Source organism: Cygnus olor, chromosome 13 (genome assembly GCF_009769625.2).
Source record: "Cygnus olor isolate bCygOlo1 chromosome 13, bCygOlo1.pri.v2, whole genome shotgun sequence".
Lineage (NCBI taxonomy): Eukaryota > Metazoa > Chordata > Aves > Anseriformes > Anatidae > Cygnus > Cygnus olor.
The window spans coordinates 18597324-18613617 of NC_049181.1; the positions used below are offsets into that span (position 1 = coordinate 18597324).

Consider the following 16294-nt stretch of genomic DNA (forward strand, 5'->3'; position numbering starts at 1 on the left):
TTAGGTCAGCTTACAGCAGCTGTGGAAGCACATCCAGCACGTCAAAAGTGAAAAAATAAATAAAACTGAATGTGGATGTTTACAAACAAGCTGGGAAAACTGAACATCAAGCAGGCAGTAGAAATGGTGGCAGTATTGCAGTGGTTTTTTTTAAACATACATTTAGTTTGTGTAGTGGAAGCTCTTCTAGTAAACAGGTGAGGGTATTTTCAATATCTACACATGTATGAAATCTATTTTGACAGTATATCTCAATGCCTGGAAGCCAAATTCTGTCCAGATTTATACCTGAGAAACCATATCCTTTTAATAGGAGACCATCTACATAATGAAAGCATGCTCATTAGCATACTGTAGGCCATGATGCTTGTCGGTAGATCTTCTGCCAAGGCAAACCCCTTTGTTATTACACAGTAACCCACACTGAGAACATGTATAATCTCACAAGTCTAGGATGGTCTCTCCTAAATGCTGAACACAGTGATCTGATAACTTCAACCTGACATCAGACTAAAGAGGAATTATTTAGTTAAGCCATTGAAGTTGGAATGTGGTAGATTTCATTACTGTGAGGAAAAAATGAAGCCCACTGTTTTCACTTTAGGAATGTGGATAGCAAGGATTACTTATGTAAGGTGCCTCATCTACAAAATCGAGTTTATATAAAGATCTTTCATCCTTTAGCTTCATGTACTTCAGTGCCCTCCAACATGGGCAGAGTGTAACTTTAACATAGATTAATTAAGTTCTTACTGCAAGTATAAACAAGTGAATTGTTTTAGGAATATAAAATGGAATCTGTTTTATCCTTCTTCATTACATGGATTATAACACATCGGATTGGAAAACAGTCAAATTGCATTGGCAAAGCCAGTACATCTATTTTTATCTATTGAGTTACTTGTTAAAATACACAGGAAAAAATGTATTGGACTTTGCAACTCGCTTCTCTTATCCTAATATCTTGCTAACTTGCATTCTATAAGCTTCATCTATATATCTTTCCTTTATAGCTCAATAATCAGTGGAGCATATTAATTCTATACAAGGGCTTCACCTTTTTTTTTAATTCCTAGTAGTCTATTTCTAGTAGTCTATTTCTGTGGTCCTTTGCATAGGCAGAGTAAAGTAGAGAGAAAGCTCAAAGAGAAACGAACTGCATGAATGCCTGAAGCCACCTAATGAACTGCAACAGAGTAATCACAACCACAAGAAAGAACCCAAGTGACATACAACCCAAGATAAGCATTACCACCGTAAATCATTGACTCATATGCCTCTTGCTTCACAAATATTTCCTGTATTGGAAGAAAGGTAGTTGGAAAGCAACCTGATGTCACTGGAACATTTAGACAAGAGATATAAAAACACAGACCACAGAAAGGAGAAACAGAAATCGCTTGTCACCTCTTCTTCTGATCATATTTTCTGTGCTTAGATAATATTGATTGTTCCTGACAGCTATACAGATCAGCAGATGGTGGGAGACAGTTATTACTCTGCAGAAATGGTCCCTTATTTTACAGTTCATAATCAACATTTTACAGTGTACCTTCTAGAAGGGGGTTGCTTAAAAGAAAGCTTTTTCACATTATTCTCTCTTCCAGGATGCTTTACAAATAAAAGCAAAACTGCTAGGAATATTCAGTGGGAGTAACTGATAAAATGCTTCCTCTTTTTCCCTTGGATGTTTGAGAAGGTGAAGTGTTAGAAATATTTTCTTTCATTTTAATGAGGCAACAGATGTTATTTGATAAACAAGCTTACTGTCTACTCAGTGTTGACTGAAACCCAGACTAGGTTTTGAATTTGTACTAAAACCTGGAACCAAAAGAAACTATTTCGACCTGAGTGCCACATGCATGTGCAAAGCAAGACACCACTATAAATACAGGGTTTTTTTGCATGACAGTGCAGTATTCTATTCTAACAGTAAACTCCAAGGACAGAGCTACCGAGAGTTCCATAAAACACCTGTAGTCCAGTAGTCAGCTGCTAAAACAATGGCAAAACTCCCAGTAACTCTAATGGAAGCCAGATATGGCATAAATATCAAACGAGGGAATAAATAAAGTTTCTTCCAAATGTAACTTTAATCACTACCTCAGTTAGAGAACCTCATTGCTCAAGCCACAGTTTTAGCAGATGTTTTGGCAAAAGGTCAAGCAATTCCATCAGCTCTTTGAAGACAAATATTAGATAGAGACAGTGTCTGAAATAATTTCCCCAAGCACCATTCAATTAACCTACTTGGCTAAAAGGTGATGCAAAAATCAATATTTTGTAATAGAAGCTTGTGTTTCAGATGAAACTAGTCAATAGGCATCAGAACAATCTCAAATTAAAGACCAATATAGACAAAGTTAAAATATCAGGCTGTTTCAGTACCAAATGTGTTGTAACTTAAAATATGTCTATTATTTCATACAGGATATTCCCCCAGTTACTATTTCAATATGTCACTTCTTTTATTAAATTAACTATGACTTTTCTAAAACAAAAATAAAAATAATTACTGGCATTTTGGGAGAACTCACAAAACAGGTGCGAGATCCCCCTGTTGGTCTTGCAACAGCTGTTAACTGGAACTGTGCATTTGGTTTCCTCTGAGTATATCAGTTTGAATAGACCTGAATATTTGGAATTTTTCTGTTTGTTTTTCACGAGCAGCTTCTCTTCCCCTATTCCTTGTAGCCATGTACATACATAATCAGATGGAAACAACAGGAGACCCAGCCAAGAGCCCAAAGGATAAATTTTAGCATCAGAGGGTGTGTTATTTTGTACCTACAACTGACTCAAGGAGACATTAAGCATGTCAGTGAAACAAAAATAAATAAGCATGGCTGACTGAACAGTAAGAAGTTTCTTATTCACAAGCCTATTAACAGAAGGGGTTGTCAGTAATGACAAGGAACCATACAAAATAAGCTGATTCTAATCTGTGTTTTCCGTTACACTGTAAATATATCCTCCAATAAAATTTACTGGAGTAGGACACAGGATGTGCAGAAGCTCTTCCAGTGAATTGTTCTGGTTCCACAAAATCACTGGCACACTTTTGGCGGGTTGCCTGGTTCCCTTTAGTTGCAGTAACAGCTTGCTTTCCAGCAGTGAAGTGCACTAATAACTTATTTTCTACACTTACTGGGTAGAAGATAAACATTTTTCCAAATGGATAACCCCATGATGGTAAATAAGGGTTTCTCTGCATGTAAGCTCTCCACTTTGGTAGGGCACTGGGAAGGCAATGCACATTCTACTTCTCCTTTGAAGTCGTCAGTGTGGATGTGGGATAGTCACGGAAATACTGGACCTGTCAGATGTCAGCGTTACACCAATGTTTCTGCTCCTCTGTGCTCCCCAGTGAGAAAATGGTGAACCTGACATCTCTGTGAGTGAAGACTTGCAAGGAGGATCCCATCTACTCTTCTTTTTCCCAAATACTGTGCATGCCTCCCCACCCCTCACCAATAGTTTTATGGAATATCTGTTTAAACAGGGATGTTTGTTCCCCAAAATAAGAAGGACTTAAGGGCAAGTCCAGGCACAGCTTCCTTTTTACCTCTACTCTTTTACAGGTTCTGTTTATTTATGGAGACCCAAAGCTAGGTCAATGTATAACCTCCAATATAACGACCTAATCTATTTTTCTGTTGACAAGCTATAATATTTGGAACAGATCTCTTACCACAAAAAGCATATGAATCTTCCTGCAACATTTTTACTGTGTTTACCAAGTACCCTGTAGGATGGATTCGCATTCCCTCAAAAGTTATTGATAACTAACTCTGCATTGCTGCAGTGAAAGCACCAACTCACCAAAGACCACTAAATCTGATTATTAACTCCCATGATTGGTCTAGCCTGCTAGTGAGGAACACACTCAAAACGTAAACTAGGAAGCATGGGGGACACTAAGTTGTGAGCCATTTGTAAGAACCTTTCTGATTTTATCACCAAACAGCCAAGAAAGATAAAAAAAAATCATAAGACATTCGATACATTTTTTGCACTTGTTCAGAACGTATATCAAAGGGAGGAAAGGGATTATCATCTTTAAAAATACTGTTCCTCCAGGTCACCATTCTCTTGAGATGAGGTTCAAGGACATGAGGATTCTCTTCAGAAGAAAGGAAGACTAGACTTAGTCAGAAGCATCAAGGATTTCTTAGATGACCTCTGAATTTATATTTCAGGATTATTTTGCAGGGATACTGAGAGTTATTTGCTCCTTTCAGGCACTAAAACAGATCAGGTTGATTCAGGATATGGGTAAGAGGCTGCAGAACCCCACACTTATAAACTTCCAGTCAAATCCATCCAATTTATTGAGGGACCTAAGTGGCATTTATTATTGAACCTAATTCAGTTCTCAGAGAGTACACAATTTCATCAATAATGGTGCAGCCATTGTTCCAGCCGGCACCATTCCTCAGTCAGGAAAATGAGGATACAAGATTAGTGATCTGTAGGTAAAAAAGCTCTCTCTGCTCCTGAACAACTTAAGAAATCTAAAAGGCAAAGTACAGGAAAAGTGAACATCTCCTGTAATCATGTTTTAAAAAATCAAGGCGAATATGCTCATAGATCAAAAATAGGCTGTGTCCCTAAATTCTTCTCTATTAGTAATCACTGTAAAACCTCTCCCTCTTATTTAAATTTCAACACATTAATGCACCATTGTGTAATAAATGGTTTCTTAAGGATTGAGAGAAGAGCATCCAAGAAGCTGGTGGAAGTGCCATCAAAACAGCCAAGAATAAACCAACATGCCAATGCTCTGTTGATTTATTCCAGAGCAATGCACCTGGACCCACCAGCTGTCATACATATTCCATCTGGAGCAACAGCTGTTTGCTCAATAGTTGTCATATTGTCTGACACAAACAATTGCTTGCTAAATTTGTCATCAGTGAAAAACGGAAAATGTTACATTTTGTTCCTGTCCTTAGGTTTTGACTAGTTTTTCTGTGCAGGGCTTCTGAATTGGAGTTTGTGCAGCTGAGCATTTGTAAGTGTAGTCAAAAGTACAGATCCTGCAGCTCCTCCAAAAAGGTGGAGTTCAAGGTGGTTCACTGTGAGCTAAGGACACCTAAGTTAGGAGGGGTGGAAAGCAGTAGTGAACAGATCAAATTGCAGAGCATAGAAGATGGAAGGATTGGTCAGATTCTCAGGCGAAGAACATGAAACTGACAAAGACATTTTATACAAGCTATGGGGGTGAAGGGAGACAGAAGTTCCGGATCGTGGAAAGTATGGAAGACGTTACAACAGCCAGGGCTGGGGAGTGACCTAAGAGAGTCATAACTGTGCGGAAAGAACAAATATGTTTATTAGAAATGTTATTAGAGAATGTTTTGCATGAAGCAGTAGAATTTGAATACTAGATGAATGAAGCAGCAAGTTATTACGGGGTTGAGCAACAGGGAGGACTGTGGTGTTATTGCCTGCAAAGAAGATAGTCCACAGGAAATGAAGCACCACTGTGATAGGCGAGTGCTTAGAAATGGAGAGGAAGATCTGAAAAACTTCAGAGCATGGACAAACTTTCAAGATGAGGGCTAATGAAATCACCATATGAATGTGTGTAACAAGAAAATGTGGAAATTAAAGACAGTAATGTAATATCTCTGAAGAACAGAGAACAGAGTGGTACCTATCAAAATAGATGTTTTATGAACTGTAAGAGATAAGCACCAGGAACGAAGGTAATGAAAAATGTAGATTGAGATGCAACCTGAAAAAATTGCTTTTAAAACACATTCCAATGGGAAATAATAGAATCAGTAAAGCACATAATGGATGGAAAATCTAGTTAGCAGAGATAGTACCTGCCAGACAATTATCCACCTAATTACTTCTGTGTATGTATTGTTTGTGGCACAGGAGAATTTGGAATGAGTGAAAATACTCAGCGTGCTACCTTACACTGCTCACAACAAACAGAAAATCAACAGCCACCCAAACTCTCTCCAATAAACCTTTCCACTAACAATATGCACTACCAGAAGCACGTGTGCTTGATGAAACTCTAGGGCAGGCAGTTTGGCTACACAAGCAGAACCGCCCTGAAACTGAAAATGACCTGCTTTCCTCTGAGCTGCATGCATCCACGGTTTGCTAATGCCTCACAGCACGTCAGATTTGCTTACGTTTTTTGGAGTAGGATAATGATTAAAGAATAACATACAGACATCTTTTTAAAGGACCCTTTTGGATGAACAGTGTGGATTTATCATTATAAGTCATCCAAAATGATATTTCTCCAAAAATGGGATCTGATAAAACATCACTAAGCTCAACAATTTTTAAAGGGGAATCCATGGTGTAAAGGAACAAGGTCAAAAATAAGGGAAACAGCAGATAGTGATGTCTCCATTCTTAAAGTAGGATAAGACTTGTAATGAACTGAGGCTGACTGATGCCAGTCATTAAATTCACTAAATATAGATAGACAAGACAGACAGAAAGACAAAAAGAAAATCCAGTTACATTTTATTGACAGCACTGTTCCACTTCTCCCCGACAGGTGGCATTTAACCAACACCCCAAGCAGCCCGTTCTACACCAGGCACTGTGGAGCTGACAGCACTGTGTATTTCCACACTCCAGCAATGATTTATAAGGGCAGACATGGGCTAAACATTCTTGGGTTACCAAGCAGTATATGGTTTGTGACTGAGGTCAAACATCAGGGTAACATTTAGTCATCACATGTCAGAGTAAAGTTTAAAGGACAAGATTTGGTGCAATATATTTACTTTCCACCAATGGAGGAACTTTGGTTTCAAAGAGCAAGGAGGGAAAATGCAGAAGACGTATTTGTACATGTTCAGTACCAGAGCCATATGTCCATATTTAGTTGTGGATACAAGTGCAGCTTTCCCTTGTCTGGCCATTCCTTTTCAATGTACTGATCACACCGAAACACTACTGAAACAAGATCCTGTGTAGTAGGCGTCAGAATTTCTTGCCCCAGAACTACCAAAATTTAAAGCACCTTTATTGAACTTAGATGGGGACCTGAGAGCTTTCATATTTTGCAGAGTTTGTAAAACCTTTGAAACTGCACCAGGATACTGATAAGAGTTTAAAAAGCTTAGAGAGACAAAACTTTAAAGTTGTTCTTAAAAACTGCATTTACCACTGGCAACCACCACCTTAGCCGAGTACTCGGGCTTCTCAGCACCAACTGCATACCTCTGCAGTATCAGTAATAGTAACTAACGGCAATAATAAATTTTGTTCCAAGCACAGCACTCTGTAACTGGGTAAGCAAGAGAACCAGAGAGGAAAGAGGAATATTCATGTAAAGGTCTGGCAACATTTTAAAAGATCTTTTTCTTTTGGAATTCAGCAGATTGTATGAAATGTTAGATGTTTGCAAGAATATTATGGGGGAATGCTCTTGAATATCAAAATGTTTTCTCAAACTACCTAAAACAACTTACATACATCTTACACAGAACTACATTTTTTTGTATATTAGGTCTCTGTCCAACATCCAAGCCATGAAAACAAAATAAAATAACTCTACTGGAAATTTGGAAATCACATTGTAATAAAGGATCTTCACACGGGGACAGTACCTCTGAGTATCTGACAGAATACAATTAAAGCAATAGGACATGAAATTGTGAAATACTTTATATTCACAAATAAAAGACCTTGTGGCACTTAAGTACAGAATTGGAATGAATGCTTCCAAGTTCTTATTAAATTTCAAGCAGAAAGACAAGTAGGCAAAATGACAGTGATAGTATGCATCTTACGCTCAACTGTGGAAAAAGAACAAATGACACATACATTCACAATGATAACTAAAAGTGGGTTGTGGAGCATGCAATAGATTAATAAGGAGAGGGAAATTGGGAAGTATTTAAACTAGATCCCCCAGACACTGAAGGCTGCTGAGAACTAAAGAAGTTTTGTCAATGGTCTTTGAAGTCTTCCATACACATTAAGCACATACTTCTATCCTTCCTGTCACAGAGGGTTCTGCAAAAAGAACATCTCCTTGCACCTAAACTTAGGTGACAATGCTAGTCCTTTGCCAGAATGAATCACACAGCCATTGCACGCTGCAAGCAGCACTCACCAGTGCCCTGGTGCATTCAGCAACGTTCTATATTCAACTAGCACTACTAGCATTAGTGTCAGCTGCTTTCTGGTTGGTCTCATTTGAGAAAGGAGACAGGAATGTGCACCAGGGACATGTTCTAATTTTTATTTTTAGACAGATCTTTACAACCTTGAACAGCTATCAAGAAAAAGAACCCAATGTTGTAAACAAACTGAACTAGAAACTCTAAGGCATTACTCCGACAGTAGAGGCAGCAGATTGCAAGTCTCTGTGAAGTAAAATGCTTGGTGCTTCCCCAGTTCCATTCCTGTGCTGTCAGAGTACATCTCCTGTCGCCACCCCTCTGCCTATGGGTACCATCTGCCTCATACTGTGACAAATCTCAGTGTCACAGTGGTTGCTTTACCAGTCTCTTTGACTGTTGAGACCTCACATAGATCCGAAATATTGCAGCATCCCAAAGCAACCAATGAGAAATTCTAACTTCCCTTATATCCCAGTACAGACTTGAACTATAATGGTGACACACTAGTTTACATGCAAGATGGACTAAAGGATGAGATCCTAGAAAAAGCAATGTTTTGTCCATCCTCTCAGGTTATTTTAAACTGTTTTTTTATGGCATCACACTGGGTTACAGCACTTGGATGCCTGTATAAAATGGCAATAAGCTTAAAAAAGCCTGACATGGACTACATTAGCTCCCAGATGAATTTTGCCAGTATAGACTCAAAGTCAACTGAATTACCCTCAAGTACCAGCGTGGGTGCTTTATAAGCCAGTAGAGTAATTGAAAGTAAAATGATTAAGGATTTTAGGCTCAGAGTGGGTGCACTTGATATCTACTCATCGGAGAATGGAAGTTTATGGACAAAATGTGTATTATTAACACAAACAACACTTCTGTCTTCCTGCATAATGCTTTTGGATGTGGACGTAACAGTCCAGCTCTGAACAGGTACTGCAAGAGCACTAAATTCTACTGACCGCCCCCCTCCCTCCACCCATTTTATTACGAAGGAATAGTCCTATAAAAACAGGTGGATTACTTGTGGTCATGAGATGATGATACTTCAAATAATTTTAGTGAAATTTTCAACCCATTCCACAAGTTGCTTAGGAGTCTGGATACTTACCTTTTAAATGTGTCTGAGACTAAAGTAATGGACATGAGGGTAGGTTATTTTGGAAAAATTCTAGCTGAGAACAAAAGTTGTGAAATAACATAACCTCTTGATTAATAATAGGTTTGCCATGTTTTGAACCTAGGGCTGTATCTGCTGATTGCATCCTCAGGGTGGCATGACCCCTCTGCAATGTGTGACTTCTGTTACTGCAGGGGCTCTGGAATGTCACAGGTTTACTTACCACAATACAACACACAACTCTGCCAAATACAGAGACACATGTCTCTTGTTAGCACTAGTGGACGTCCAGTCCCTCAAAACTCACATAATAAGGCTGCTTCCTAACAGATGAGAGGGTGTGCATGCCTTGAAAGCAGCAACGTACAACATGAGAAAATTTAAATTTGCATCCTTACATAAAATATGCCTTTACATTTTTAAGTCCAAACATGGAAGCTTGCACAGACAAAACAATTTGGACTCAGGAAGAGAAAAAACATTCTGTGCTGTTATATTGCTATAAATTCTGAAATCAAAGTAATTACTCACTGAGCCAGGAATCTGGCTTCTGGAGTAGTCTATTTTTACTTATTCCCTCATGATGATTAAAGTTAGTAGCCTCTGTACAAGGTAAGTTTCATGATATACTTGGAAGATGGTAACACTGATGATAAGGACCAACCTGCTTTCTCTGCCTCCACCAGTGATTTGCAATGGAGCTTGCCTGTCTCTGATCTCACAATTGTTTCTACTTACCTCATGGTATTTCAGTTCTTGAAGCACTTTTGGAAAGGAAAAGCGATTCCTTTCCAATGAAAGTGATATAAGAAAACAGATACAACCTTTTTTTCACACTGCTCCAAGAGGGAATCCCCCAGCAGTTACCAGCATACCATGTATAAAAGCTTCTCCGCTTTGCAGGCTGCTCAGCAGCATAGTGTAACAACTGAAATGTAAGCTGCTTCTGCCTGTTGCTCCTTACTTGTCTCGATAGTGTGTCTGTCAGAACTGGGTTTTATTCTCTTTGTAGATTCTTTTCACTTCCTTTCCTAGCTTTGGTGCTCTTTATGTGTTTTCACCTTCTCAGGCTGCCTTCTCATGGAAATGTCTTTACATCTTCCTCTTTTCAGGACATCCCCATCCCCTGCCTTTCATTCACATATATTTCTAATTTCATTCACGTTTCTGCCTTCTTTTTGACATATCTTTGCTTGTGTCCCAGCCACCGTTGCCCAAAGGTACCTCCTAGGAGCCAAACGATTTGGTTACACTGAAGACAGCCAAGGGCTCCTTAGCTATACGGACTCTCAGCAGTAGGTGGGTGAGTGCCAGCTGCTGTTGGGTTTGATCAGAACACGAAGCATTGCCAGGTTAGAAATGAAATTGGTTGTTCTGAAGATTTACCGTATCAAATATGTTCACATGATGATAAAATGGTAAAATCTTAAGAAGGAAGAAAACCACAAAACGCTTGCTCTCTGCAGCTGGCAGAGATTGTGCTGGAGCTCTTCATCTGACTGGAAGTGAGGACAATGACTTGGTAAGGTGACGCTGTGGTGCTCCCCTTGCCTGACCACACTCCTGGCTTCACTGATGACTGCAATATGAGAATTAGGGAAGGTAAAAAGATCATGCACGCCTGGGTACCTGGATGGCTGGTTGCATGTTAAGAGCTACATTGTCCACTACTGGAACACATGTTGGAATACACGGAAAGCAAGAAATGAAGTAGGAACAGGGGGAGCAGCAGCAACAAGCAACATGATCTTGGTGGTGTCGGCAAAATGAAGTTCCTACCACTCCACCCACTGTCAGGGGTTGCTGGAATGGAGTCACACTGCTGAAATCACTGGTGTGAGACAAAGTTTTTGTTATCGAGGCCCAGACTGTAAAGAGAGCAATGGTTTTCTGGCTGCCTTTAAAATGAGGTAGATAGCAAACTACTGCCTACGGACGCGGTTGCTCTAAGTCAGACAGCACCTAAAACCAAATAACCTTCCACACTATCCCTCAGCAGAAATGCGAGGAAATCTGCAACAACAGCACAGTAATTCAAGTAATATGAAAACCACAGACATAGATTTTACTGAGGAAAAATCACTGGAAGGATTACATGACATTGTCATACTGCAGGGCAGAACACTAGAAGGGAGGATATCTTGTTGCAAGGAGAAATGGTGAGGTAATGGTAACATTATTTTATAAACTGCATACACATCAATGACAGCTTTAAGCTCAATGTACTGGAATGTCTTGAAATAACAGAAAAAGAATTCATCTGACCAGATAACAGGCACAGAACATTGTTAACGACAATGCCAGCAATAAAACCAAGAGGAATTTTGCAGGCTTACATTGACCTGGGTTGCAGACCAACATTCCTCGTGTGTGTGTCAAACCGTTATTTATTTTTTCCTCCCCCAAAAGGTTAGTATAGGAAAATATAACAACATCAGATGAACCTATCACGTGCTATGGTAGCAACGAAGGCTCATGAAAATCAGACCCAGACCGTGCTGCACGTTCTGTGAGAAAGTAAGTCAGGAGTTACTGAGTGTACTTATAAAAGAGTGCAATATAAATGAAAATGGTATCAGTGTCTTCAGAACTCTGTTATTGTGCTAGCAAAGCATTCAGTTGTTGTGTTTCCCAGTAGCAACACCCAGAAAATTGGTGTGACTCGGGAAAACAGAGGTGTGGCTAGAGCCATAAAATGATGTTGACCATCACATGGTTTGTTATTTTGCCCTTTAATAAACTATTTTTTTTTCTGCATGGTAAGTGAATTCACATAATACAGAGAAGCTCTGCTAAAAATGTAACTACCTGTTAGCAGTTCTGTAAACCAGTACTGTTAGGGGTCGTGAAAGGTCGTGGTAGGGGTCAGTCCTGACAAAGCCCAGAAGCATTACTAAATGACCAGCACCACGAGCAGGGTTGTTACTGAAGTTACCTAAATTCATTAACAGATGTCCTGCTACTAATAATGTTGCCACTGATTTCTGCTGGAGCCTGCTGGGTTTAGAGGCATCCTGTGATCTCCACTGTCTGTTGTCTGACCCCAGCACTGCTCCAGCTGTTACAAAACTTTACATTCATTCAGTATGTATTTTATTCTCCTTTTATGTGTTGCATTGAGCTACGCATCAGTCTTTGCTCAGCTTTTGGCTTACAGACCTTTCACAGCAATTGCTCCTTTCTCTCTTTAGTCAACCCTGCCAGAGCTCTCCCACCGGCCTCCAGCTGCCTTCAGCTGTGCTCAGGAGGCAGTACTACATCGCTTTTTATCACGTTACTGTGAGTCTCACTATAGCTTACTACAATCAAACTGGTTCTTTTTTTTTTTTTTTTTCTTTTTTTTTGGGGGGGGGACCATACATGGGTTTGATTTTGCAAAATACTAAGAACTTTCAATTCCCTTTGGCTTCTGTGGAAGATAAAGATATCAGCACTCTGTGGAACACACCCATTAAGTTTACATAGGCTTTGCACCTGCAAAACCCTCAGTGAGTTTAATTTGTTATCCTGTCAGATGTGTTCTTTAGATATACACTTTGCATACACTTTGATAGCAAATATTTCAATGGAACTATTTTAAAAGACTTTTTCTTTATTATTTTTTTTCCTTTTTGGCTTTTCTGTTTTTTCTTTCTTTTAGACTTCTGAGTTTCTGTAATTTCCCCAAATACATCTACTACACTTTATTGAAATGCTTTCTGTAATGCCATCTTTGCTCCATCTCTCCCAAATAATATCTCAAATTTCTTCTCATTCACAAACATAAATGCTTTTGCATACCAAAATGCTGTTCAAGCAGTGCTTTCATTCAAATGGAGGGAAAGCTACTCTTCTGCTATCAAGCATTTAGAACTTCAAAAACCAACAGACACATCAGGCTGATGTCTCATACGGCCCCAGCCTAAGGGTAAAATAAAATGTGAGGATGTTTGGAAAAAAATCATATTGCTGCTTTTTAGATTTAGGGGCCTGAAAACTGAATCCTGTTTTCATCATTACAGGCTATTTTTGATATTTTCCTTGACCACAACTGACTCAAAAATAGCTTCACTGATGGATTTCCTTTTCCTTTGAATCTATGCATCAATTAAGGAAGTTGTAATTCTAAATTAATAAGCACGGAGGCCAAAGAGGAACCAGTGCTGCTCATTGTTTAGGGAAATAATTTGGCATTTAATGAGTTCTTTATAGTGGCTGAATAGGAAAGTAACAAACAATTCATGTTGGGAGGGCCCCTGACACTTCCTTTTAGCAAGCCCAGTAGTTGTGTATTTTTATAATACAATCTTGCATATTTGCTAAATCATATGTGTTCATGTAATCCTGCCTTTTGTTAAACGAACAAATTAAATCCATATGTAAAACTGAACAATTAGAAAACAACTGAAATGTTATATATGAAATGCTGACATGGTACTGTCTGTCATTCAGAGTGCTCTCATGAGCAATAGTTTAAGGATAAAGGGAAACGTGAGAGGAAATCTGACAGAGAGACTACATCAAAAAATGAAACTAATAGGGATTCTGTCATTCATCGGCATGAATCCAATCAGGAATTACTGAGACTAGAGGAACAATTATATGCTTAGTGGAGAGTCTTCTGTGTTTTTTATTACTATTGATGTTTCTATTCTCTCTGGTTTGGAAAAATAGCCATTGAAGCAAAGTCCAGACCTGAAAATTTAGCCTTCTATTGATTTATAGTCTAGAAAAATAAGAGATAAAAAAGCAGAAACAGAGAAACACATAAAGGTTGAAATGTACGTGTTAAATCCAAAACATTCTAGAGATAGTAAAGTATTTTCTCAAATGTTTCAATGAATAAATTAATTCTACAATTAAGAATGATCTTAACCTTCTTAATTTGGTTAAAGTAAACTGATTCTAAAATCATTCCCATCTGCTGTGTAATCTTCTTTCTAGCAGAAGAAGAATCCCAAAGAACAGCACTCAACATTCTTCAGAATGGTTGTTAAATCAAGGCTTGAAGGATGCCCTGAGAATTACAAGGTATTAGTTGTTGTGTCTAGGTATTGTGTTTCCAAACTTTTACTTAATTACTGACGTGCAGACAAATAAACAACATTTTTCCTTCTCATGTTTTTATAGATCCAATGTACCAATAAATCCAACTAAATGTTCCACTGACTAAACTTATACAGGTATCATCTAGAGAAAAAAACAACCAAACAAACAAACAAACAAAATGCATTTGTTTTTTATAATCTCTTTTTTTCTTATTGCTAATCTATTGGCTAACAGGCAAGAAGGCATTGACTGGACACAGCAGAAACAGCACAAAGGGTGCATCACTCCCTGTCTGAGAGGTGTGAGCTCAGGAGCCGTGTATGAAAGCAGACAACACAGACTTGAACACAAGTTCTGCCTTTCTGCCAAAGGGGACTGGAAGTGATCTGAAGTGCAAAAAGAGACAGAAACCACTGACTTCAGTGGAATGTGAGGCATGCTTTCCCCTTTGTTTTCCAGCATGTTTGACTATTACAAGAAAACATTGTCTCCAGCTTTGAATCTTTCCAACCATAACATCAGCCGAAGCTAAAAGGTGCTGAGCACTTTCTGAGAAGGTGCAGAGCTCCACTAATTCCCATTAAGGCTCTGTAACAAGAAAGGGGCAGCCTTCTGACACTGAAGCACGTTCGCAGCTTTCAAACTGTAATGTTTCTGTGTCATAAAGCTGCCCTGCTGGTACTAAATCTAATCACTACCACGTGCCCCATCTCTCATGTAAGCATGTTTTGGAGAATACTTTCTACAATAGCTCATCTGTGGATTCAACCACAAATGAAATGTCTTGCTTATGTTGCACTCCCTTTCCTGCCTGCCTGTGCAGAATAAAGAGAAAAGTTTCTTCAGTTATCAGGCAGCCTGCCTCTTTCTCTTCTTCAGTATGAACATATTCAGCATGCCTCCAAGATTATTGTACTTCTAAATTCCCTGTACACACATATATATGTGTACACATGCAAATGTAAATATATCATGATAGTTTCCTGTTGCCATGCAAATTGGAAACAAATATGGAATATTTCTGACTTTAAAAACCTTTCTGGAGCATTCTAACGCTAATAACATATTGGTTCTAACATACACATACCCGAATTCAACAGAACTGCAAGAATTGCTATGTAAATCCTGTAAGAAAAATAATTCTTTCCAGCAAGACCTTAAACCTTGTAAAATATGAAAATATTTTTTTTTGAAATTAAAAATTATTTAGCCATCTTCTTACTTACACACTCCTACTATCAACCCAGTCGCCTAGCCATTCATCAACATCTCTGGGGACGTTTTCTATCCACAGTTAGAGCTTATTACCTCTCTCCCTAGGAAAAATGTATTGGAGAAAAGCATTTTTGGTCTCCATCTGTGTTAGAAGTTTGCAGGTTCTCTTTTTATTTATTCTCTCATTTTTATTTCATGGATTCCTGGGAAAAATAGACTTTTCTGACTCTTTGATATTGGCCTCTTCATATAATTTCCTGTGCTGAAATTTCTTGCCCTGTAAATTCTGTGTGTAGCAAGGTTCCCTAATTCCTGGTTGTTTGGGAGAACAAAAGACTGAATGGTTCCTCGTGAATTTGCAGTGGTGTTACCGCTAGACTGTTAGCCCAGCTCTCAGTAGCTAAAATGAGTCAGAGTTTGATACAAACTGCTGTTTCATTTTCTTAATTGAAATTTGAACAGGCTTCTGGTATGCTTGTTCTCCAGTATACTATGAAAAAAAGCTGCATACTAGTTTGTTTTTAATTCTTAGAAAGCTCACTCGTCTTTCGAGGTTACTCTGCTGTTGTTTACACTGTGTCACTCCTGAATGGTGGAGGAGGACCCTCAGACTTGACACAGGAAATCATTAAAATTCCTGGTATTCCTGAAGCAGACTTATGCACAGTCCCTTCTCTTCACTGCCCTTGCACAAAGTTGTAAAATGCTAGCTGCAACACTGAACAAACTGTTGGCATCAGATGGACTATTCTACCTGATCAATCAAATGTGCATTTTTGAAGTCAATCATATAGCATACGTGAATTAATAAGACACAAAC

The 16294-nt window shown here is 38.7% G+C and overlaps 1 long non-coding RNA gene across 1 annotated transcript; it reads left to right on the forward strand.

The window, feature by feature from the left end:
- The first annotated feature begins 14160 nt into the window (after positions 1 to 14160).
- Positions 14161 to 15105, forward strand: LOC121077364. Its single transcript, XR_005823997.1, has 2 exons — positions 14161 to 14241; positions 14494 to 15105. It is a non-coding gene; the product is annotated as an uncharacterized LOC121077364 (long non-coding RNA).
- The last annotated feature ends 1189 nt before the right edge of the window (positions 15106 to 16294 follow it).